The sequence below is a fragment of the Lampetra fluviatilis genome, chromosome 35 (genome assembly GCF_964198595.1).
Source record: "Lampetra fluviatilis chromosome 35, kcLamFluv1.1, whole genome shotgun sequence".
NCBI classification, from domain to species: domain Eukaryota; kingdom Metazoa; phylum Chordata; class Hyperoartia; order Petromyzontiformes; family Petromyzontidae; genus Lampetra; species Lampetra fluviatilis.
In genome coordinates this window covers 7,442,769-7,469,690 of record NC_136309.1, presented here as the reverse complement: position 1 = coordinate 7,469,690, position 26,922 = coordinate 7,442,769, and the positions used below count along the sequence as shown (strand labels likewise).

General features: G+C 42.5%; 2 long non-coding RNA genes across 3 annotated transcripts; both read left to right on the top strand.

Annotated features, from left to right (window-relative positions):
- Window positions 1–220: 220 nt before the first annotated feature.
- On the top strand, window positions 221–6,445 carry LOC144944589 (uncharacterized). Of its 2 annotated transcripts, XR_013639599.1 has the most exons (4): window positions 221–354; window positions 2,782–2,899; window positions 5,338–5,453; window positions 6,358–6,445. It is a non-coding gene; the product is annotated as an uncharacterized LOC144944589 (long non-coding RNA). The 2 variants fall into 2 exon arrangements; XR_013639598.1 differs by lacking the exon at window positions 5,338–5,453.
- Window positions 6,446–6,520: 75 nt separating this feature from the next.
- On the top strand, window positions 6,521–9,751 carry LOC144944590 (uncharacterized). Its single transcript, XR_013639600.1, has 4 exons — window positions 6,521–7,413; window positions 7,580–7,738; window positions 8,724–8,819; window positions 8,952–9,751. It is a non-coding gene; the product is annotated as an uncharacterized LOC144944590 (long non-coding RNA).
- The last annotated feature ends 17,171 nt before the right edge of the window (window positions 9,752–26,922 follow it).

The window sequence follows — 26,922 nt, the reverse complement described above, 5'->3', positions numbered from 1 at the left end:
TTACTAAGATTTTTGCATTCACTGACAATAAAATTGCTAGTTGGAACTTGAACTATCTGTTGTAAGCCACTTGAACTCACTTTCAGACGTTTCTGAGTAAAAGTTCATCTTACTTTATAAATTGAGTTGATTTTATTTTTAAGTTGTAGTTGACACCCAGTTAAAGTGAGGTCAACTTATCTGCGCATGCTCATTTGAAATTTGTCATGGCAACCGGCTGCCACGGGGTTTCCAAGGATTTTGCCAGGAGCTCTCTTCGACAGTTTGAAAGTTTGCGTCCGCCATTTTGTCACGATGCCAGCGGTAAATTTCTCTGACTTCTTGGCCGAAGATAAACAACATTCATTCTAACAGGTAAGCTAATCATATGAATATGTATATGCATTTGGTATTTGTATTACATTTCATTGCGCGAAACAAAATCGATAAATCATAACCAGGCGAGGCGTTAATGGCAATACAAAATCCCACACTTGCTAACGTTAATTGGTTAGAAGCTAACGTAGCTTATTTTGAACAGCTAAGCTCAATATAATTCTTGTCCACATATTAATTGAAAGATTTGTGTTGCCGTTATGTTTGTTATTCTCGATGAATGATATGGCATTGTTTTATGCACGTCTGCTTTGCTCATTGACCTGAAACCGAAGCACCGGCGGTAACAGTTCACATTGCTGCTCGTGATCAAGGTAGAACTAACGTGCTAAAACTTTGATACAAAACTTCGGTTTGATACGGTTAACTAGATTTATATAGCTTCTAGCATGCGACCTTTGTGTAGGGCTGGGTAAGTTGCCGAGTTCGATACTTTTTAGGTAACGTTACCGACCGAATTGCCTCGATACTATCGAGTAACTTTATCTAAAAATGACATGTGGTTCGGTTCCAGTTCCAGAATTCGATAACGTTACCTAAGGAGTTAACTCGTCAACGTCAGTGCTCAAACAAATACATATGAAATGCACAACGACACACATAAAGTCGCTCACGCACACTCATATTATGAGACGCGCGCGCGCACCCACAACTTTTCACACGCATACTTATATGAGACGACGCAAGCACACACACACAAACTCTCCGCGCACATATTCATATGAGACGCGAGCACACACACATAATACCTTAAAGATGTGGAAAAGTCGATCAAAAGTGTGGGTACATTTCTCCAGGCTCGATGCCAACAGCGCGCGATTCAGTATTCGCATTAAAATAATTGCTGCAAAGACCGGTACCACGACAAATATGATGAAGACCTTGACAGTGCACGGAGTAAACATAAGAGCAGAAAGTTGCTCCGTCTTCGACTGGTAAATGAAGAGATACCTTGTTGATCACTCCAGTGTTTATATTTCAATAAATAACCTACTGAATGTAACGTTACACACTGTCGTTCAAAAATGTGTTGGTTTGTCAGAATTTGTTTTCTGTAAGGATGCATTAAAGTTATCAAAGGGTGACATTACAACGTGTAATGTTACAAAATATTTCGTTTTTAAATAAATCTTTTTTGAATTTTTTATTCATCAAATAATCATGAAAAAAATTATCATAGTTTCCAAAATATTAAGCAGCAAACTGTTTTCATATTTCTGAAGGGTCATTTGACACTGAAGTAATGATTTTGAAAATTCAGCTTTGATATCACAGGAGTAAATTACATTTTGAAATATATTAAAATAATATTTTAAATTGTAATACTATTTCACAATATTAAGTTTTACTGTATTTTTTTATTTTTTAAAAATCAGTTTTGGTGAGCATGAGCTCTTTATAAAAAAAATGTGTTCCTTTGTGCACTGGCTAAGGAGCATGAGTCAAACTAAAAAAATAAAACCAAAGTTTTTCTGAGGTAATGTGTTATGTATAGGGATGGGAATTGATACGGATTTAACGATTGCTTATCGATCCGATTCCTTATCGATTCTCATTGGGTGAGGGAATAAGTACAAATGTGTTTGTTTGTATTAACTCGCTTTAATATCTGATCAGAAGACAGAGCACATACTGTATACACAAATTATGTGTAGCAACCTCAGAACAAATCTAAAAGTATAGGTGAGCTACTTCTCAAAGTGAGTGTGTGTGTGAGTGAGCATGTGTGCGTTTGTGTGTGAGTGAGTGAGCGCGAGAGAGTGTGTGTGCGCTAGTGAGTGAGCGAGAGTGTGTGCGTGAGCACTAGTGAGTGAGTGTGTATGTGTGCGCGTGTGTGAGTGAGTGAGCGCGAGAGAGTGTGTGTGCGCGCGCAAGTGTGTGTGTGTGCGCATGAGAGTGAGTGAGTGTATGAATGTGTGTGAGATAGCACGCGATGGCTTGTCGGAAAGCAACATGGCGTCCCGTTAAAGGCCTCATTATACTTCTGCGTCGAACTTCTGCCTCTGCCATGTTTGCCACGTTCTTAATCAAAACAATGCAGCGCGTGTGTGACATCATGACACATTTGCAACGAGCGGAACCGATACGCGGAATTGTTAAGCAGGCATGCTAACGGTTCCAAGGAATTGATTCACTGGGCACCGGTTCTGAAGAAGAATTGGTTCTCGGTTCCCATCCCTAGTTATGTAATCTTTTTAAAATGGATTTCATAAAATTGGTATCGAAAAAAGTATCGCTAGGAACCGGTATCGAAACTGAGGTATCGAAATTGGCACCGGATCGAAAGATTTTGAACAATACCCAGCCCTACCTTTGTGTGTTTTAGCCCTGAAGCTCAACAGCATTAATGTGAACGGTTGCGAAGTATGTCACTGTGTTAATTTTCTCCTCTTATTTTTGTGCTAGGTTTTCTATGAAGTGTCGCTTCTGCAGCTTTGCCAGTGCCAGTCAAGAACGTCTGCTTAGGCACCATCGGCTCAGGCACGGTAGAGGAGCTTACTGGCCGTGTGTTTACGGTGACTGTGTATGTACTTTTAAAACACCTGGCGCCTTAAAGTCACATTTGACCAGATCACATTTTAGGACAGCCAAAATACATGATAAATTCACCTTTTTTTGTAATCTATGTGAATTCCGGGAAATCTGCACGCAACAGTCTTTCTTCAAACACCTTGGACGCCATTTAAAAAAACATGAGACTGTGTTGCTCCTTCTTGAGATGTAGTTTTAAAACAAACAATCTAAAGACTTTTTGTTCACACAAAAGTAGGAAACACAAGCATGGTGATATCAGAACCTGTTTAAGAGCAGACTTAGAAAATGAACCTGTGTCCATTGAGACAGATTCCTCTGACCAACCATTAGGTATCTGTAGTGAGGAAGATACACTTCCAGGTAGTTCTGGAAATTCAGATGTCCAAGAAAAGGAGGAGTATGTAGATGCTGAGACTCTTGAACACAGGGCTGCTGGATTTTTTCTACGTATGCAAACTGAATTACATGTTAGTAGACACGCTGTACAGAAAATAGTTGAGGGGTTTAATGATATTTTACATCTTTCAAAATCCCACTCGCAACCAGGTATCAAAGCAGTGCTTGCAGAACACGGCATTGAATTAGATGATAGCGTTCTCCATAAGATTAATGATGCTGTCTTGGAAACAAATCCATTAATTGTAAGCACTCAAGGAAAGGGTGCATTGGCCACTGATCACAGGAGAAATCTTTTTTTTAAAGATAAGTTCCCTGTAATTCAGCCTACTGAGTATACATATAAAATAACCCATAAACAAACATTTGTTTATGTTTCAATCCTCCAGGTTCTTGGGACTTTGTTGAGACAGCCAGATTTTGTGGAGAAGTTGGTGTTTAGTCAAGGGGACAACCCAGGTAAATTTTGCTCTTTTCGAGACGGACAGTACTACAAAGACAATGGTCTTCTGGGTGTGCAAGATGCAAGTATCTCTATAGGACTTTACATAGATGACCTGGAACTATGTAATCCTTTGGGGTCCTCAAAAAAAATCCATAAAATTACTGCTGTCTATTGGATTTTGTTGAATTTACCAAGCAAGTTTCGCTCTACTCTCCCCCTAATTCAACTGGCTTGTCTTGGAAAAACTGTCGATGTCAGACAATTTGGGTATGATGCCTTTCTTTATCCTTTGATTAAGGATCTTGGATATCTTGAAAAGATAGGAGTGTATATTGAGACTCTAGATACATTTGTAAAGGGAACAGTGTTCTGTGTCTGTGCTGATAACCTTGGTGCACATAGCTTAGCAGGTTTTCAGGAAGCTTTAAATGTCGAAAAATTCTGCAGATTTTGTTGCATCAGTCGAGACCAAATTGGAAATTGTGAGCCAAGGAACTTTCCACTGAGAACTGCTACGCAACACGATTCTTTTGTGGAACAACTCAAGTTGAGTGATAAGCCTAAGCCATGTGTGAATGGTGTTAAATCATCCTGTGCTTTAAGTAAGTTGTCTTTCTTCCACCCAGTTACTGGATTTCCCCCTGATCTTTTGCATGATCTATTTGAAGGTGTTGTCGCAGCGGAATTAAGTTTGTGTTTAAAAGAATTGATTAGAAAAGGTTTCATTACATTCGATGGACTGAATAACCGCATAAAACAGTTTCCATACAAATTCTCTGATTTGGTCAACAAGCCACATGCAATTACAAAGACAAGCCTTGTATCTGGAAAGGTAAACGGTAACGGACATGAAAACTGGGCACTTTTACGTTTGCTACCTCTCTTGATCGGGAACTATATACCTGAACAAGAGCAGTCATGGGAAATTTTAATGGACCTTAAAGAGATTGTGGAGATTACGGTGTCTACTACGTTATCAGAGGGAACATTATGTTACTTGGGGAATAAATTGTCTGACCATCGCCAGTTACTCACTGACACCTTTCCTGAATTTAAGTTGAAACCAAAGCATCACTTCATTGATCACTATGTGCATCTCACACGGTGCTTTGGGCCATTAGTGGATCTGTGGACGTTTAGATTTGAGTCTAAGCATAGTTTTTTCAAACAGGCAATCAATGATGCTCACTGTTTTAAGAATGTACTACTCACCCTTTCCACTAAGCATCAACACCTCATGGCATATCTTCTTTACACACAGCAATTGTTCAAGCCAAAATTGCATGTTGGTAGTGTAGATAGAGTGAAAATATCATCTTTAGATGAAAAGCTCAGGACAGGACTAGAAAAGAAGTACCCAAATGAAGATGATGTGTCTCTTGCTAAAGAAGTACATTTGTATGGGACCCAGTATGTGAGGGACATGATAGTGTCTGCGGGTGAATGCAGTGGACTGCCAGAATTCTTTAGAATACTACACATATTGGTGGACAAGTGGTGTAAAGTGTATTTTGTCACCGCAAGATTATCATCTTGGTACATGGAACATTATCGGTCTTACCAACTTATTGATAACTGTCACTCAGATGTAGAGATCCTGGATCCAGAGACTTTGAACGATTACCACCCATTGGCTGCATACCAAGTTGGTAGAACTTTGATGGTGACCCCAAGGGCTTGGCTACTGCAGTAAATTGAAATGGTAAGCACCTTTCTGTTTGTATGTTTTCATAATTTTGTCATGTGTTAATGACTTGATTTTAAGTCTTCAAGGTACAGTCATGGCCAAAAGTATTGGTACCCCTCCGGATGTGTTGGTTTTCGAGCAAAACTCACAAACTTTTGAAGGTGTTTTTAATGTAATAACCAAACCAGGATATTTTCAATAGCTCAACAGAACTGAAACAACAAAAATTGGTTTCCTCAAATTCAACACAAAATATCACCAAAATACTGCGGGAAGTGAATACTGCATGGTCAAAAGTATTGGCACTCAAAATAACCGTCTTTTGCTGTGATACAAGCACACTTTTCATTGTTAAAATCCACAGCTAAGGTTATGGATAGTCAGACATCAGCTGTGGTAGCATTCCTGAGAAGTATAAGCCCATTTCTAAAGGATAATAAAGTCGATTCTACTTGAAGAAAACCTTATACTGTCCATATAAACCAACAGATGTATAGTAAGTAAACTGGAGATTTTTGTCCGTTAGAAATGGGCTGATATTTCTCAGGAGTGCTACCACAGCTGACGTCTGACTACCCATAACCTTAGCACTGGATTTTAACACTGAAAAGTGTGCTTTTATCACGGCAAAAGACACTTGTTGTGAAGGGTGCCAATACTTTCGACCATGCAGTATTCACTTTCCACAGTATTTTGGTGATATATTCTGTTACATTTGGGGAAACCAATTGTTGTTTCAGTTGTGTTGAGCTATTGAAAATATCCTGGTTTGGTTATTTTATCAAAAAACCTTCAAAAGTTTGCGAATTTTGCTTAAAAACCAACAATTCTTGAGGTGTGCCAATACTTTTGGCCATGACTGTATATGGCTTCAGTTTAAAGTGTCATGCAAATATCTGTTCTTCTTTTGTCCTCACAGGCTTTGTTGCTTCTGGTCCACATAAATCCCAAACTCGTCCGTAAGATTCGGCTGACCAAAGCTCCTGAAACTTTAGAGGAACTGTACAATGAACTGCGTCAAAAACTTGAAATTGTGGGTGAATTCTGTATACAGTATGAACCCTCAGACTTTGGCCAGGCAGTTTGCAACCTGATTGACATAGCAGAGTTACCTTCAGAAAAGGCTGTCTTGCATATTCTGTGGAGCAATCAGGACATGCCATCACCACCACCTCCAACACCAACTCGGTCATCCTCCATCTCTTCCCTTGACACAGCCATCATTGGATCTCCAGGCTCAATCCACAGCTTATCTTCAGTTGTGCGGACATATAGGAGGAATGTTTCACAGTGGCCCACTCCGTTCCCAGTACCAGAATTCTCATATGATGTGGAACTGATACTCCGCAAGGGGAATGACACGTTTGAATTATTAGGGAAGGGTTTACATGTAACCAGAGATGTGAAAAAAGAGATTCTGGACAAGTTGGCACAAGAAATATTTTCTGTGAAAGCCTACCCTGAAAAACATGAGTTTGATTCTGTTGCTGCTGAACTTGTCAACAAACATCCCTGCCTCAAAGAGCCTGGTGGTGGTACTGGATATGCGGGATGGACAACCAGCATAAAGTACAAGATGGGGAACTACAGATCAAAACTACGTCAAGCTGGATGTAATGAGGTTGGTGTCAACAGGAGATCAAGAAGGGAGGAGGCGGATGATCATGGTGTCAACAGGCAAAGAAGAGATGATGATGATGGGGATGGTGGTCCGGAGGGAAGGTTTTCCTTGAAAAAACCAAAACGAGGTGAGGTCAACCATGTACCAGATCATCCTGAAAGCTACACCCAGGATGACTTGGAAGACCTGAGGTCTTCCCTGGTTGAAGCCATGAAGAAGAAAAACAAGGACATGGAGTTCATCAAACAGAAGATGGACATCACATTCTCCCTTAGGAGAATGGAGATTGTAGAGATGGAGCCCATGGTCTCAGAGGTTCTGGAGAGGTGGCCCGGTCTATTTCTTGAAGAACAGGTAAGGAATCTTTTTTTTTCTTGAACTTGGTGCATTTGTGTTATGTTTTTTCCATGATAGTGTATGTAGGTTAATTTGTATTATGGCTTTGAGTTTGCAGTCTTAATTATAACAATGAAATCACACTATCAGCTTGTTGTATTTGTATTGCATTTGTTTAATTCAGATTTGTCAAGAGTTCACTCGTGTGACCACCAAGGACCTGATGGGAACATTTAAAGCTGCCCTTGAGATGTTGACCCCTCGTCTGCTGAAATTGTATCGTGCCAGGAAGTGCGCCTTTAGTCGAGAGATGGAAACCCTTTTGGAAATGCTTGACAAACAGGTTGTTATATTGACTACAAGGCCCTTTCTTGGTAACACTTTACAATTTGGTTCGTTAGTTAACATTAGTTAACTACATTAGTTAACATTAACTAATAATGAACTGCACTTATACAGCATTTATTCATCTTTGTTAATGTTAATTTCGACATTTACTAATACTTTATTAAAATCTTATTAACATGAGTTAATGCACTGTGAACTAACATGAACAAACAATGAACAGCTTTATTCATATTAACTAACATTAACAAAGATTATTAAATACTATAACAAATGTATAGTTCATGTTAGTTAATACATTAAATAATGTTTAATAAATGAACCTTATTGTAAAGTGTTACCCTTTTCTTCAGTTTGTCCACTAATATTTAAACCATTAATCAAGAAGGAACTACCAAGCTAGCACTCTGCACTTTTGATGGAATATAACTTAATAATTTTTTTGCATCAGCTACATTGGTGAGCGAGTTCCATCTTGATTGTCTATTTAATACAGTAATATTTAAAGGATACGTTCACGGTTTTGCACTTTGAGCCTCCTCTGTGGGTTGATGAAATAGTGTTTGACACCCGAATTTTGACTATTGGTCCAGTCTTGAGCTTTTGGCTGATTTAGAATCGGCCCTGCCATGCTTCAGAATGGCTAGCTACATGCATTCACAAACCTGTCTTTAAATCAACCCTAAACGTTCGTTTTCAAAGATGTGCAACTCACCGATTGGTTAGTGGTGTTCGTTGAGTGTTCGTCAAACACTCTATTTCAGCCAAGATAAAAGTGCAAGGGCTCAAAGTGCAAAATAGTGAACTTATCCTTAAAAGACAAAAATAAACACTAACAAACTAACAGAGCCTGCAATTATTTTATCTGCCTACATGCACAATTGTAGAGATGGGAATACAAATGGAACCAAGTGCACATACAGGAGTACATTTCACAGAGCTAAACAAAAGTATTTGTTTGTTTTTATATTCTTCCAAAACAGACATCTGACATCACAAGTCATCGCAGACAGGCAGCTGTGGAAGGTCTTCCCATATTTCTGCGGGAGAATACTGAGAAGCTTTTCTCTAGATGCCTGGTGAGTGCAGCTTGGAAGACCTTCAGCTTTTAGTAGTGTTGTATAGCAAAGAGGCCATACACAAATAGACATCACTCTTTATTGACTAGTTTTCTACAGGACATTATTTCAGTGGTGTTTTTGTTTTGTCAGGCAACTGATGCAGATGACAAACAGGTGAAAGGCATCAAGATGGGGGTCCTCACAGTGCTTGATGATGATGACGACACAGTCATTAATATTGCCCTTGTGTTGGAGGAAACCATTGTCCTGAAAGACATCCCAGACACCCCGACTGCGCTTGCGTATCTTTATGGCTTGCTTTATGCCCTTAACATGGAGTTCCCAAAAGACATCAAGTATACCTGTGAAACTATCCAGCACATTTTCATGGAAATGTCCACCAATTGCTCACAGCGTGTCCGGAGCTTCAAGACCAAGCTGTTAAACCAGTGATTCATTTTCCATGGGGAAGATTTATTTTATCATGTTTGTTCATTTATGTTTGGATATTTTGTAAGTCTTCACATGGACCACCTTATAGTTTTTATGTTGTTCTTTTATTTTGACTAAAAAAAAATCTGTTATTTGTAGCTGTCATATAACTGTCACGAGAATATTGATTGTTTCTCAGTAGAAGCAAGCTGTGTTTCACAATTACTGTTATAGCCTGCGTGTTTGCATTTTTGGCTAATTTCAAAGTTCAGATAATTCAGAACGTTTAGACAATTTGGCTTTTTCAGCTGGGGATTTACACATTTCTGAATTAATACTTAGGCACTATACAACTGTTTATCGGTCATCTTTGACAATATTGCATTATTTGTAAGGTCTCAACAAGAGTCGGAAAGTAAAAAAAAAGATGTATTTGCTTTGGGTATAACTCGTTTACATTGCCCAATGCCCATACTGATGTCATTATGGAATTGTAAAGCTGTGCCAAAGTCGTTCAAATAAACATGCATAAATTAACAGTTTTACTGTCAGTGGATGATTTAGTGTGTGTGTGTGTGTGGGGGGGGGGTAATTTAAACTCAAAATAGTAAGCTTTTACAGACTTAAAAGTTCCAGTAACTTGAACTAAAAAAACTTAGTTGTACGAACTTGAAAAACTTAGCTGACGCAACTTAATAATTGTTGTTCTTCAAAACTTAAAAAATTAAGTTGATATCTTCAACTCAAAAATTCTGTGCAGTCGGTTACCTTGAAAATTTGAGTTGAACTAACTTAGCTGACGCAACTTAATAATTGTTGTTCTTCAAAACTTAAAAAATTAAGTTGATATCTTCAACTCAAAAATTCTGTGCAGTCGGTTGCCTTGAAAATTTGAGTTGAACTAACTTTTTCTTTTTTACAGTGTGGAGTGGTACAATGGGTAGCACAACTGGGCTTGTGATCCAGAGGTCGCTGGTTCTAACCCATGGTATGGCAGGTCAAAACAATGGAGCACTTTCCTTGAATCCCTCTGCCTCCGTCCATCCAGCAGTTGTCAATCGATGAATTGAAGATTCGTAACGCACCACATTCAGCAAAAGCTGAGACGGAAGCGGGTATAAAATCATTACACTACAGTCGATCGGCAGGTCATGTTTGAGAGGGTAAAGTATGGGTAAGCCCACTTCATCCAAGATGCCTGGTCATTGTGGAAGAGTAGGCGAAATACCCTCGACAGCTTTCTTTAGTGGAGGCCCCTTCTGCCGGCAGTAGCGAGGGCGAGCAATTGCAGGGCTGCAACTTTACCTTTTAACGGAGAAACAAGGGCAAATGTACCACACAGCGACTCAGCTCCGTCGCGCGGTTTCGTAAGTTTGCAAGCGCGCCAACCAATGGCATTCGTTCCCGACGTTCAGAGTGGTTAAATCGGTTCTTAAAACGTTTTTTCGGTCGTTGCTTGACAGCGCTACTTTGATTTTTCGATTTAAAGCTTTCGTGACTGCAGGGATTCATCTTCTTGGTTCTTTCGGTAAAGTCACGTAGAAGGGAAGTAATAAAATAATAAAAAATAAAACATAATAAAATAAAATAATTCTCACGACGTTTCGGCTACAACGCAAGCAGCCGTCTTCAGGTGAAGAATGAGACACTACCAAGCTAGGAGCTTATATATAAGCTGGGTTGGAGGTGGAAGAGCGCCTTAACAAAAAGAATGTGCATATGAAGAGGAATTTAGCATATTCATGGGAAATGCGTAGGAGGTGGGTGGGGGGGTTTCATAGTCATATTATGCCCATGCATTATGCAGGATCAGCAGCACCAAGGGAGGGTGCAGGGAGTAGCATTAACAAAGGAAAGGAATGTTAATAGTATGTAGCTGCAGTTACTAAACAACCACGTAGAAAACTAAAGTATAAACTACATAAAAAACTAAAGTATAAACTGCAAAGCACCATCAGTATACTTACTATACTCTACAATAAGCTGAGTTACTAACAGCAAGTAATACATTACAATTCTACGTCGTAAAAATTATATAATATGCTTCCATCTAAACTTTATTCTCTTACATCACACGAGCATACACCGTACTATATACTGCCATAGATAAACCCAACATTAAATTTTATACTGTATTGCTTAAAACCACCTTATACATTTTAATATAACACTATGTATTATTCTACCCACCCTAATGTGTATCACACTGCTATATGTTTATAATACATAGTGTTATATTAAAATGTATAAGGTATAGGGTGGTTTATAGCAATACAGTATATAATTTAATGTTGGGTTTATCTATGGCAGTATATAGTACGGTGTATGCTCGTGTGATGTAAGAGAATAAAGTTTAGATGGAAGCATATTATATAATTTTTACGACGTAAAATTGCAATGTATTACTTGCTGTTAGTAACTCAGCTTATTGTAGAGTATAGTAAGTATACTGATGGTGCTATGCAGTTTATACTTTAGTTTTTTATGTAGTTTATACTTTAGTTTTCTACGTGGTTGTTTAGTAACTGCAGCTACATACTATTAACATTCCTTTCCTTTGTTAATGCTACTCCCTGCACCCTCCCTTGGTGCTGCTGATCCTGCATAATGCATGGACATAATATGACTATGAAACCCCCCCACCCACCTCCTACGCATTTCCTATGAATATGCTAAATTCCTCTTCATATGCACATTCTTTTTGTTAAGGCGCTCTTCCACCTCCAACCCAGCTTATATATAAGCTCCTAGCATGGTAGTGTCTCATTCTTCACCTGAAGACGGCTGCTTGCGTTGTAGCCGAAACGTCGTGAGAATTATTTTATTTTATTATGTTTTATTTGTATTATTTTATTACTTCCCTTCTACGTGACTTTACCGAAAGAACCAAGAAGATGAGCGCTACTTTGCTCACAACGTCACCGCGATTCAACGCGGTGCCCTCCGCGAAGCGCGCAGATCAGCCGGGTGTTCCCGGCAGCAGCTCCATCGTTGGCGTGGCGCATGACGAATGCCGCTCGGGTCGGCGCATCGCTGCGCCGTCTCGGGCGTGCTTACTTTGAGCCGAGTGCGCCGGCGAGAGGGGCCTTATCGTTTACAGGGGCAAATGAAATTTTAGCCTCGGAGACCGGAATCGAAACCAAAATCATTTTGATGGAAGCGTAGCGGCACAACCACTACATCACCCCCCCACCCCGCTCCCTCTCTCTGCTGCTTAGCTCGAACGCTGGCCTCAGTGAAGAAATTGGTGACATGGATCTCAGCCCAAGAGAGCTTTTTCCATTTTTCATCACGTTTGCTGCAACATCAAACTAATTGACAATGTCAGTGGGTTGTTTTTGAGCGAGGGAGACAGGTTCCCCGTTTGACTTATGTGAGTCCTAAGACTTAAACAATCGAAGCCTGTAGCTACATTTTGTCACCCGATTGCACTTTTTTCAACGTGAATTTTTCTCATGTCTGTAGATTGCGTGCGGTTTTAGTTTGATAGGATGAAATAAGTTTAACACGTCGGTTTTCGCGACCAATATTATTCTTAACTATTCTGGCAAATCGCCCGTTGATGCTGGATGTAATTACCGGTGAAACGTCGTGCTCAAATTGGAAACGTTGTGGATTAACTTTCTCAACACACCGGTGGGCTGAAGTAGTAACTAACTGGCGCGCTGTTTACGTGACAAACCTTACTGGCTGTGGCGGGTGTTAGTGGGTTACGACACATTTGTGCTTACGCAATCTAACCGAAAAAAACTTGATTAGGATTAAATAAATCCCCGCAAAAAAAAAACAAAGTTTATTTACCGACAAACGTTCCAACAACAGTTGTAAGCCCCCTCTCCAATTTAAAATAAATGTAAACAAAAGTCCATGTACAGTATTGGTAAAAAAAAGCGAGCTCTTGGATCATTTATCGAAACGGATACACGTTTGGTCTGTGGAAGTGCTTCTTTAAGCAGTTCTGCCAAAAGCCCACTATCAAACATCGCACACTGGTGACAGCTGGCTGAGTGCCAAGCCCATAATGGACTGCGGTGGAGCGCCTCTCATCCGTGGCCCTATCACCCGCAAACTCCTATTCAGTCACAGGGGCCTAAAGGGCCTGTGAAATCTCTCATTCGCCCCATATCCTTTCCTCATCCACAAACTTTTCCCATCTTGCATTGTGGAACCGCTTCCGATTATCTGGAAAACTTTTCCCCTGTAGGGTGGAGAATTCATCCGTTTCTCCCATTCGTGGCGGATAAGTTGAACGCATTTTCAGATAACCCCGCGTATAACAGGACGCGCGAGATCCGTGCATTGAAGTTATTGATTTAATGCTCAATTGAGGATTGAGGCAGTGGTCGTCTCCTACATATATACAATCTGCAGCAATGCGGTATGCGAGTTACTTCAAAGGACAACCACCCACTGTTGATTTCCCCAGAAAGTGATTATTCACTTCGTTGAGCTGTCATTTGTGGCCAGGTCGCTTCTGAAAAAGCGCTACGTAGCTCAGTGGGCCTTACCTGTTTAAAAAATAAGGTTGTCTTCTTGGTTTTTTCGGTAAAGTCACATAGAAGGGAAGTAATAAAATGATAAAAATAAAACATGATATAACAATTCTCACGACGTTTCGGCTACAACGCAAGCAGCCGAAACCAAGAAGATGAATTCCTGCAGTCACGAAAGCTTTAAATCGAAAAATAAGGTTGTATTAATGTATTTGAACCTGGAGGGATGCTGAGATGATGGGGTGAGTCAACCCCTAGTCGGGATTTGAACTCTCGGGCTTCTGATTGCGAGCCACTCGCTCTACTGCTGAGCTAACTGGCTGCCTTAAAGATAGTCCCACATTTTGTCTGCCTTTGCAATGGCTAGTGTGTGTACAGTACTACCTCGATATGCGTATATTCGACTGACTTTGGATTTTTTTGTACCATTATTTTTACACAGAAAGCTAAAAAAAACACAAAACTAATATATTTTTGTACCATTATTTTTACACAGAAAGCTAAAAAAACACAAAACTAATATACATTTAAATGACGAAGTAAATAAGTAATGTGTTAATTGAGCTACATTACTATATAAATAATGATTACATTAATGTTTATTTTATTTATGTTCGTTTTTTATTCATTTTAATACTGTACAGTATTAAATATATTATTTTCAATATAAATAGTCTTTGTTTACAATGTGAATGATAAGTTATGAATAATTTATAATATTAAATGGTAAGTTACGAAGGCAGGCAACGGTATCCTCGTAGTACTCATATTATAAGTCACCAATTATATGAAGTTTCGATATACGAACGAAGCTCCAGGAACGCATCTACTTCATTATTCGGGGAGTGATACCCCCACCCCCACCTTCAACATCCCCACCCCAAAGTGCCCCCTCCAGCCCCCAACATCAACCGCCATTCGCCACTAATTGGCGGTGACGTCACCACAGCGCTTGTGCCAGGCTAGGTGCACATTGAGGCCACGTGAAGTGTCGAACGCCCGACGGCAGGAGGTCACGGGGCAGACCCAGCAGGTGCCGTGGGTCGACTGAGATGACTGGCCGATGCACCACCTGTGCCCCCCACTGTATCTCGCACGTAACAACCCACAGCCCCCCCCCCTTGCCCCCCCCCCCTCCGCCCGCCACCTCCCTCGCCCCCCTCCCCAATCAGCGCCTTTCCCCACGCGCGTTCAGCGGCGCGTGTCCTTCAGCCAATCAGAACGCGGGAAACTGTGTTGGCGAGCCATCGAACAAAGGACGGTCACTTGCATCAGATGCGCTTCTGTGGCCGTCTGGAACGCTCTTCCTTCCGATATTGGGAAGCCACTGGGAGCGATGCGATTTTAAATCATCTCGGTTGAAAACTCATTTATTGAGAACTGAATTTGTTTTGTGTTTAGTTTGTTTTCCTTCCCCCACCCCGCGCACCTCCGATTAGCACGGTTGGCTACGTACGGTGCGAAAGAAGTTCAACATGCACGCATTCTTCGATACATTTTGTTACTTGAGATTTTGCATTTTTTTTATTTTATTGAAAATCAGACCATACGGGTTGAATGGTAAATGCGTCTGGTGGAACGTATCAAAGACGATGGGATCTGCACTTTGTCAGTGGAAGTCCTTCTGAAGCAGTGATCTACAAGCCCTTTGTATAATTGGCCACCAGAGGGACTGAAGGAAAGGTTGTTGTCTGATATAGTCTGCTGGTCAACTGTATGATATAAATCTAACTTCATATTTCTTCATCCCTCACGAATAATTTAATCGTTTCTTTGCTGTGTGTAGCCTCCCAATTTGTATGGCCATGTTTGTGGCGTGTTTTTTTTGTCGGGATGGCCGTATTTTTGTCAAAAGCAAAAACCGTGTTGTAAATATTATTCCCCAACTTGAATTGATTTAGATTTGTGTAAATATTTACGTAATGATTTCCATCTGCCGATGGTTTGCATGTTGACAAATGGCTTATTTATAGTTGACCACAATTAAGCTTGAAGCCAGTATATATATGGACCTACGGTTTGAGTAAGTTCGAATGATACGTGGTGATTAAGGTGGTCTCTTTGCAAAACAAAAATCTAGATATGGTTAAAAAAGGACATTTAAAATGAACACACGCCTAAAATTGCATGCATAGCAAATGTTCATATATCTTAGATATAACATAAACACAAAACAAATACACTGCATTGTTATTCCTTTAAAATCTCACGGGCACTCGTTTATTAAATGCTGCCACGTTTAGATCTTGTAATGCATCCTTTTTCGTGCTTGCATTTCGCTTACGCAGAATAATCTTTTCTATGTGGCCCCAAATAAACCAGCGATTGGAAGCCCTCACCGCTGAGAGACCGTTGTTATTATTAACGATCCTCGCCTCTGAGAGACTGCGCTCCAAAGGCGATAGGAGCATTTTTGTGCGACAATTTTAGATGCATGTCTCTTAACCTTGTCATTTTATGACATTTAATATATCATTCATATACGTGCGCGTGCGCACAAGACAAAGACAAGAATCCCCGTATGACATCTAACAGACCGTTTGGGGAAAAGTGCCGTTAGCGAGCATGTAAGAAGGCCGGAACGGCACACGAGGGTGTGTGTGTGTGGGTGGCCAGCACCACGCTCGGCCGCCTTTGTCTCCCGAGTGGCAATGTTTAAACACATCGCACCAGGTACTTATTTGAGGCCGAGTCGACCGAGTGGAGGCCCAGGACCGGTGCAGATAATCGTTACTGGTGTTGGCCATGAGCAGGAATTGAACTCGGTTTCGTCGGCACTGTGGGAGGAACATTTTCTCATGACATGACCCAAGGCCGTAATTATAATATTTATTGGGGGGGGGGGGGGACACATCCCCCCCCCCCCCCCAATATTCAAATATGCTCAAAATGTCCCCCCCAATATTTTGCTATAAAACAATGTTTGCTATGCTATGTAAATAAAAACACTTTGCTAAACCTTGGCCACAATATCTGGACTTGTCTTCATATAAATCAATGCATAGATTTCTGTTTATATGATTGTGGTTATGGTTTTACTTTATTAATCCATAATCTCTGCCATTACATACAATGAAACAAGAAAAGGTAAAAAAGAAAAAAAACATAGCAATGTAATACAATACACTATTAGACATTGTAAAAAATAAATAAAAAGTCCATCCCGTGTGTTAGTGAATGTTTTTATATTTTAGGCAGGAAATTAGTTTTCTAATTTAGATTTTTTTTCTGGGTTGGGACCCCCAAACACCCTGGAAGATTTGGTCCCCACCAATGTTGACTCCATGGCTACGGCCTTCACATGACCACAGTGGAAGTGAACACCGTCATGCTTGCAGCACCATACAATCACAGAGGCGATTGTATCACAAATGATTTCTCAAGATGAACTATAAGTACTGAAAACTGCCGTTTTGAAAACGTACGATGTGTGTGGGTTTATTCAATCATAAAGGCAACTCGCACCCACGAGGCTGCCCTGTGAAAACACCGCGCTCTTAGTTAAACACACTCTGGCCGCACAGAGCACACGCTGTTATGCATTTGCATGGGTAAAGCAAATGTCAAGTCATCATTTTTATTTTAAATGCATTTGTAAGATACGTTATTTTGACAGATTAAATAAAAATGCAGTTTGTCATTTAACCCTGGAACAAAATAACAATAGCGTGGCATTAATCATTGCATAACATACGTCACTTGCAGGGTGCATTACAGTATCCCCTCGTCATTTGCGAGGAATACGTTCCGTTGATGCTTGTGAATGCCAAATTTCTGGGAAAATGATATGGGCCTTTTTATTTACCTTGACTAAATAAATGAGCTATTAAACACATGCAAATCTCATCACTTTATCGCATTACATTCTAATCACATGATCTCATCTCTTCCTTTCTCTCTCTCGATCGATGGATAGAGCTCAATATGCGATTGGCGGATGACCATAACCACGATAGCGATTCTAGATTTGAAGCTTTCGTGACTGCAAGGATTCATACTCTTATGCTTTTTCGGTAAAGTCACGTAGGTAAAAAATATAATAATGAATGAAAATAACTACATTAAATCACGACGTTTCGGAAGCAACACAAGCCTCCGTCATCAGGTGTAACTGCTCCACTACAATTACTGTAGTAGTACATTTTTACGTGACTCTACCGAAAAAACCTAAGCGTGCGCGGATAGCGAGTTCGTGAATAACGAGGGAAGACTGTAGATCAATACAAAATCAAAGGAAGGTTGCAGCTCCGTCATTATTTGCTCGACTGGCAGAGGAGACGCCACGAGAAGGAATCCTGCTCGAGAGAACCCGTGGCCTGCTCACTCCTGCACGCTCACCGCATCATCCTGGGAAGAGTATCAGAATATTTATTGAGACTGGAGGAATCCGATGAGCTCGAAATGCTCTTTTTCACAGATGTCCAGTATGGGCAGATCAGAGCGTTACAGAAAAACAAGCAATACAAAGCACGATAGGGGTGCAAAGTATAGATAAGCTAAATAAACACTTAAAATATACAAATGTAACAACAATAATCTTTGGTTCTTTCAGTAAAGTTACCGAAAGAAGCAAAGAGTATGGATTCCTGCAGTCACGAAAGCTTCAAATCACGATTGTAACAACAATATTTGTATCTTACCAGACAAACCCCCCTGAGGTATTGGCTTATTTTTCAGAAGCGACTTGCCAGAAATGATAGCTCAACCAAGTGGCTCATCACGTGGAAATGTACAGCAGCAAAATACACTAACCGCATGTTGATTCTAAGTGTGGACGGAAAAACCGGAGGACCCGGAGAAAAACATCCATGCGACCACGGGGAGAGAGACGCCCCCAAGTGTTGAGGCAACAGGTTCGGGACATACCCCCGAACCTGTTGCCTCAACCAGGCGAACAAGATAACATCACACCACCGTGGCGCCTCTTAAAAAAATAAAGCCATATATATTGAACTTCTTTCGCACCGTACCTAGACATCCGTGCTAATAGGAGTGCCCACACAAAACTGTAACCCCGAATCGTACTCGCATTGAAAATCGACTGTGATTTAAATCATTCTTCTTGGTTCTTTCGGTAAAATTGTATTTTTATCATTTTATCATTTCCCTTCTTCGTGACTTTACCGAAAGAACCAAGAAGATGAATCCCTGCAGTCACGAAAGCTTTAAATCGAAATTTAAATCATTCTTGTCAATAGTTTATCTGCGAATGGCTCCCACACTATTCAGGAATTTCCTGCCATGTCTTTTTATTTTCAAAACACTTTAACCAATGGGGGAGGGGGGGATGTTAAATAAGAGGAAGAGAGGAAAATGAGACACCCAGAGAAAACCTGTTACAATAAGGAGAATTTAAACAGCGATGCTCGAAATCAGGAAATGAACCTTAACCCCGGGGTACCACAGTACCACGGCTCTCGCATAATGTCTGTGATGCAGTAATTTTTAGTCTGTTGATGGTCGGCGATTCGGCAATCGACTCATCTCGACGAGCTGTACACGATGCACCACAAGGTGCGTACCGCGAGCGTTCAGGGTTTCAGCGCAATCGTCCTCGCTGCGTTTCGACATCGCAGAGTGTGGCACTGATTTCGGATTGATTGGTACCCCAGTCGCGGAGTTGAAGTACACCCTTGGAAAAACATTGTGTCCCAGAAAAAAATTAATTCATTACCTCGGCCATTTTGTATTATTTGGTACCCCGGGGTACCGCCGTTAGGATCAAATAACAAACGTGTCCTGCCATCTCCTGGCCACCACATAGCCCCAGCAGCTGGGCAATTTGAGAGCACATAACTTTCGTTTAGTGATCCTTCAACCATGCATTAAAAAAGTATTGATTAGAGTCCAATAAAAGTTGCATTAATATTGCAGGGTGACTCAGACAACTCACATCTGCTCATTTTTTTTCCAAACGCCACGTGGATCGAGAAGAAATGGTCGTGCTACTGCGTAGATTTTCACGGTCCTGCCGTTACATCTCTCTGAAGTGATTTCTTGTCGCACCGCGTGTGCCATTCGGCACGATGTTTAACGTCAAGGACCGCGTGCTGGGAGCTTCCTCAGGGGAACGAATTAAGCTCAGATGCTGCATTGACTCGATCTCAGCAACTGAACCGAACACTCAGGTGCAGTTCCTTTGAAGAAACTCACAGCACGTACAGCAATACGTCGGATCACCGTGCCGGAACAGCACGTGGCACAACCATTAACAAAATAACACATCTGGGGGGAGGAGGAAACGACAGCGTCCTCAAGTGCACCGAGTTTTGTAGCTTTCAGCCTCGTCATATCCCATCGGTGGCGGTAACTAAAACAATGGAATCGATACCAAAAAAAGGCGCCCTTGTAACGCGGTACTCAACACGTACACTCAAAGGCGCGACCGTAAGCTGTGAAAGCCAACACTTGCCATCGACAGCTACTTGAGGGGGATTGGTGGTGGTGATGGCGGGGTTGTAAAGACGCACTCGTTGAATGAGTCACCACAAGACGCGCACACACGTCCCCCCCCCCCGTGCCTGTGGTTCTATCAGCCCATAGTTTTTGCCGGCCAACAGAGTGTGTGGTGTGTGATCTCATCTTGCAGATGGGGAGAATTGAATAATGATGTCTAAAAGACTGCTTTTAATCCGGCAGTGACGATGCACGTTACTGGCGGTGAGTGTTAGCAAAGTAGATAAAAAAAACTTTGTATTACATTGAAAATAAAGCTATACAAAAATTCGGGTAGGTTAGACTGACCGCATTTATATACTGTACAGGACATCGCTAGCCCAGGAATCTGTTATTTTCATGGAGACGAAACAATTTCCCGACCATGGGGAAATTACGGAATGCAAGCACGTCCTAGTAAACCTTGCTTTAAATGAAGCCTGCGCATGGAGCCTGGTTTCTCTTGCTCGTTGATCCGAAACCATCGTGGCCACGGTTGCGGAAGATGTAAAGGTCAGCGTGAATCTTCAACCGGCATGTACATTCACACCCAAACGTCAGTCTGCTGTGGCCACGTGTCACCAGTGTCGGTCTATTTAAGAAATAAGAAATATTTTCCCTTTCGTATTAAATGTCATTTAAAACACAAATTTATTAAGACCATTATGACAAACCTGCCAAGAGTATGACGTTGTAGCAAATCTATGTGTAATCGTTTATTCTTAATTCATAACATCGTTATCAGCCAGGATCAATCCACTGCTGGATGAAGGCCCTCCCCAAGTCGCTCGCCGCCTCTCGCGACCCTGCGACGTGACGATCCACTTGTGCACGCGAACCGTTGTCATCGTTCCAAAAAAGAGATTTAATCGCGATGAAAAGCTACAAATCACACGTAAATACCGTAACATGCGCCTGTAACACGTGGAGTGGTGCACGATGAACTCGACAACCCAAGTTCGATCCCCGGCCACGGCTAACACAACCGACGTTGATATCTCAACCATTTCTCATAAATATGCTAAATTCCTCTTGATATGCAAATTCTTTTGTTAAGGCGCTCTTCTTCCACCTCCAACCCAGCTTATATATACGCTCCAAGCTTGGCAGTGTTTCATTCTTCACCTGAAGACGGCTGCTTGCGTTGTAGCCGAAACGTCGTGAGAATTATTTTATTATGTTTATTTTTATTATTGTATTACTTCACTTATACGTGACTTTACCGAAAGAACCAAGAAGATGAATCCCTGCAGTCACGAAAGCTTTAAATCGAAATCTCAACCAGTGTTCGTTCGGTGCGCCCCTGTTCAACGTGCCCAATGACGAGCGCGGAACAGAACGATCAGACGAACCTCGCTGACTGACGGCGCTTTCGTGCCCCGTGCTAAAACCTCCGTGACCTGGGATTGATTCTGAACCCACGGATGGCGGTGGCGAAATTGCCGTGCGCCTGCCGGTAGTCGAACCAACCTCAAGTTTAGCCGCTCTGGTCCTTCCAATGGGAACGGGGACGTTGCCACCGATATCTTCTCAAGCGCCACGCCGGCCACACTCGAATAGCTCCGTGCCGTTGCAAAAGGGTTCATGATTTTACGTTATCTCCGCGTATTTTGGCAAACATATTCCCCCCCCTCCACTCCCCTTTCAGATAGAACACGTTAGATAGCACGTTGACCTCTCCAATGTCGAGACTGCAAATGCACGATCGAGTGCTGGATATCAAGGCCCTTTACCGTGGGAATTATGTGAACCATACTTCAACACAGTTTAACCAGTTGTAGGCTTTTACGAGAAATATTATCCACAATGGAGGTGTTTTTAGGCTAGATCGAGTAAACCCAGTAAAACGAGTTGTAAATGTTACGGGTTTACTCTCCAGCACGTTGAACTAGTAACGAATTGGCATGTTTTGCTTACGTGACAAACCTTACGAATCGGCTGTGTCGGCTTGTGGCGGGTTTAACGACACATTTATATTTACGCGATATAACCCAAAACAATAAAACTCCCCTCTATTATGAATACTTCACCGCGCCGGTCATTGCGAGTTAGTGAAGGGCAGGCTGAGTAGACGTGCGAGCACAGAAGTACAGCACAACCACACGGATTTATGGATTTGACTGCACTGCCCACTGCTGCCGCCTTCAATGATGATAATCGTGAATTCATCACGTGCTTTTGTCATTTTACTGCTCGGATATAGTTGGTCTCCGGAAACACCCCGTTGGTCGTTGTGGTTAACACATTCCTGCGGAGGGAGCTGGTAGGAACGTTGGGTTGCTCGGTCAATGGCCAGCGTCAACGGCGGCGTGGTGTATTCCGGAAATATGCCCGACTGTGAGGGCGGGCACAAGCCGGCGTGAGTAGGTTAAACGTTGAGTTTTATAAGGGCACCACGGGGTGACCAGCCCCTCCCCACCCAGCCCCACCCCTCCCACCCCCCACCCAGCCCCACCCTCCCCACCCAGCCCCTCCCCACCCTCCCCACCCAGCCCCTCCCCACCTTCCCGACCCAGCCTCTCCCCACCCTCCCCTACCTACCCACCCAGCCCCTCCCTGCACGACAGACGGACACAATAATCCCCTGTGGGCTGGTGTAACCCGGAGGTTCCTACCAGTATTTGACCATTCTTCACCCTGCTGGTCAGTTCGGGTTGGCGATGAGTGGAGGTTTTGGAGTGGGTGGGGGGTGTCTAGTATTGGTTACAATCTAAGCCTCGCCAGTGATGTTAACCGAGGCTGTAAAATTGAACTCGGGCCACCTGATTCAACACACGACGCACTAACCATTGCACCCCCCCCACCCTGCTCCCCTCTGTTAATGAAGCCATCGAAAACGAGATTAAGCATCAAGGTGAGAATTTCGTTATTGACCTTCGCTTCGGCGACGGTTTATGATAATGAGATTTGCAATCGAGTACAAATTGTCCTCTAAAAAAAAACGAGGTAATGACAAACTTACGTCTGATGGATTTTCTAAACGGCCGTGTGAACGCGCTGCAGATGCAGCTTCGCGGGGCCGAGCAACGCGCGAAGCTCCGAGCATTGCTCTTCCGCGGCTAATACCGGGGCCAACACAAACCACGTCGCCGTGTGGGTTTCGAGTGAGAATGTCCATCAGCGGAGCGCGTTGTGGTGTCACAACAAGCAGCGTCCGTTTATAGAACACAGCCGGCGCCTGTTAACGTGTCGCCAAGAATCACAATTTGTCGTCCAGCTGCGTGAAATCGCACACGCGGGGGCATCTTTTGCTACATCTCTCGTCGCCGCCGTGGTTGTTGTAGGACATGCCGTAAACTCACCGATAGCGGTCTCGCGCACGTTCTATTAGCGTGCTATGTTTTACTATTCATACGCTTAATGGTGTGTGCGTGTGCGCGCTCGTGCGTGTGTGTGCGTGTGTTTTACGAGGGCTTGCCAAGGGTGCTGCTCACGCACGGCCGTGGCTCAGCTGTGGCAGCGTAGCAACGAGAGCTCGACTCGCAAGCTGAGAGGAGGGCGGTTCGAATCCAGGTCACGGGTTCGCTCTGCAGTCGATAACCTTCATTCCGAAAATAATGGCACCTCTGCTCGGAAATAGAACGCACGCGTGTGGGGGATAACGTTTTTATCTGCTTGACAGTTTATGCAATGATTAAATAACAGCTTGCGTTAATGTTGCGCCCATGGTTTAACAAATACAACGGAGCGCAGTGGTTTAGCCTGGGGGAACCGCTCATGGTTGATGTCCCTGTGCACATTGTATTTATGTTGAACTTTTTTTGCACCATACTTAGCCAACCGCGGTAATCGGTGGTTGCCAATTACTGCCGGCCAAACACAAAAGCAATATATTCTCCAAAATGAATATATCTTGCGCGTATTTGTGATGCTTTCATTTGATATAAATCTTTGACAGTAAGTATTTTTTTTTGTTAATTTCAACGTTCGATTTGACATTACACACAATATTTAATCGATAATGAGTTGTGTCACTTTGTTATGCCACTGCTGGATGAATATATCCCTCCCCGTGCCATGTGAGTCACAGTGGTTGTTTCACCATGCCACACCAACCTCGTCTGTGTAGTGCTACGACCCTGGCGACCTGGGTTCGATTCCCAGCCAGGGCAAAACACGACTCGTGAGTGATCTTGTCTGTATGCAGACAAAACACTTTTTTCTTTCCAGTTTCATGATCTACTTTAAGAGCACGGACACATTTTTCTGCCAAGGATGAATAATTATGCATGTTTTTTTTATTTTTAATGCTTAAAACACATCGATTTATTTTATGTCATTACCATCTTCCTTACCGTGAAAAAAACAACACATGGGTGTCCTGATTAATGATGCGGTGTGCGTGCGTGATAACCGTAACGGTACCACGTTAAAGATCCCGTGACGTCGCTCGTAAGAGTCGTCGTGGTCCACACTTGGCAAATTTGAAAAAATTACTGGCAGCAAATTACTCAATTGAAATCTAGGACAGCGGATCATCGCCACCATCCCTACTGTGAAAACTTGCCAGGACCCTCCTGAACGAGAGTCGTGAGACACAGCAAGGCTCTCTTGAGTAAATTAATGTAATGTAAATACTCCTACGAAACGATGCAACGTATGAGCATTTCATTGTGAGGCCCAAAAAAGCGAACAAAACACAACAGCTTCCATTAAGCTAAACAACATTAGTGGTGACAACCTCCACGGGGCCAGTACCAGGCTGGGCACAGCCTCAAGGTCACGTGGAGTTGCGCGAAGGCCAACCGGTTGATAGTCGGGGGACAGACCCAGGAGTGAAAACATCACCGTCCAGCTTGACAGGCAGAGACGCACCAACATCTCTCCCCCACTGTGCCCACGTGCTGATTTTTTCCTGTTGCGTGTAGTCACTTTAAGAAGTTTCTTGTTCATGTTTTTTGTTTGTTGCGGTTGCACCCGAGTCAAGAGCCGCATGGCTCACAGGGCTATACCTAATACATGAAACTGAAAACTGCGCGAAAAAGCTGCCTGGAGCTCTGCTCACGGTCTCGCCCGTCTGGCTCTCGTTGAACCTCGAGGGCAGTGGCCACCAATCGTCCACAGGGGTCGTTCTATATCCTCCTCGACGGAGGGTAATCATCACGCGACTGCTACCAGCTGTGGCTGACAAAAAGTCCACTTGGTTTCCGGGCCCCCGTTTGTGAAATTAACCAAATTCCCCTTTCGAATGTTCTCGACAATTCAGCCCACTCTACTATGCAGAGCAAACATTTCCTTTTGGGTAAATTAAAACCATTTCTTCTTATGATACTGCATTGGCAGTGGTGAACATGCACAAGTTACAAAAACTCACATTGATTATTTAGATCAGTGTTCTTCACACATCATCAGTGTGAGCGCCGCCACACCGCCTGCTAGGGGTGTTCTCACGTGTTCTGTATTGTCAGCGTATATTAGGTGACGTTTCAGGCAATGACCCTTGCCATAAATAGTGTAGAAAGAACTGTGAAGAAGAAACATTGTCCTTTTTTCAGGAGGTGGTGGCTGGGCATGTAAGCTACATGCCTAAAGGCCTTCTTCTGCCAAAGCAGCTCACGTGTCCCAGATCGTTCTCGAATATAAACGTACAACCTATATTCCAGATTTTAAGCTTTCGTGACTGCAAGGATTCATACTCTTAGGTTTTTTCGGTAAAGTCACGTAGGTAAAAAATAAATAATAGAAATAAAAATTATAGAAATAATAATAAAATTATAAATCACGACGTTTCGGAGGCAACACAAGTCTCCGTCATCAGGTGGAAACGTCACAGCTAGATTTACTGTATCAAGCCTTGATACAGTTAATCTAGCTGTGACGGTCCCACCTGATGACGGAGACTTGTGTCGCCTCCGAAACGTCGTAATTTATAAATGTATTTCTATTATTATTTCTATCATTTTTATTTCTATTATTTATTTTTCACATACGTGACTTTACCAAAAAAACATAAGAGTACAACCTATACATGAAAAGAGACGAAGATCCCCCAAGCAGGAGCACCTATGAAGGCTGATAAGTGCACAGAGGGTTGATGTGGCCAGCACAATGCCCGGCCGCCTTTGTCTCCCCCGCTCACGATGTTTACACACACTGTGCCAAGTCCATGGGATTAAGGTTGCGTCGACCTCGGTGTGTCCCAGGACAAAGCTCCGATGCCACGTTGCTGTTGACGTCGTTAACCGTGGCTGGGAATCGACCTCAAGTCACAGGGTTCATAGCACAATACGTGCACTGCTGTGTCACTGCTCCTCACCATACACAAAGACAAAGATTCCCCCCCCCCCGTGTAGCCTGTAACAGACTGTTGGGGCAAGTGCTGTTAGTGAGTTGTTGCACCTATGAAGGCACATGCGCACACACAGACAAGACACATATCTTTCAATTTAAAGCTTTCGTGAATGCAGGGATTCATTTTCTTGGTTCTTTCGGTAAAGTCGCGTAGAAGGGAAATAATAAAATAATAAAAATAAAACATAATTAGACAAAATTCTCACGACGTTTCGGCCACAACACAAGCAGCCGTCCTCAGTAAAATAATAATATTTTTTATTTTTTATTTCCCTTCTACGTTACTTTACCGAAAGAACTAAGAAGAAGACACATATCCCCCGTATAGCCTTATTGTTCTGTTGAGGCAAGGGCTGTTAGCGAGCACCTAATGAAGGCTGGCACGGCACACGAGGGGGTGGGTGGCCAGCACCACTCCTGCCCGCCTTTTTCTCCCGAATAACGATGGTTAGACACCGCACTAGGTACTC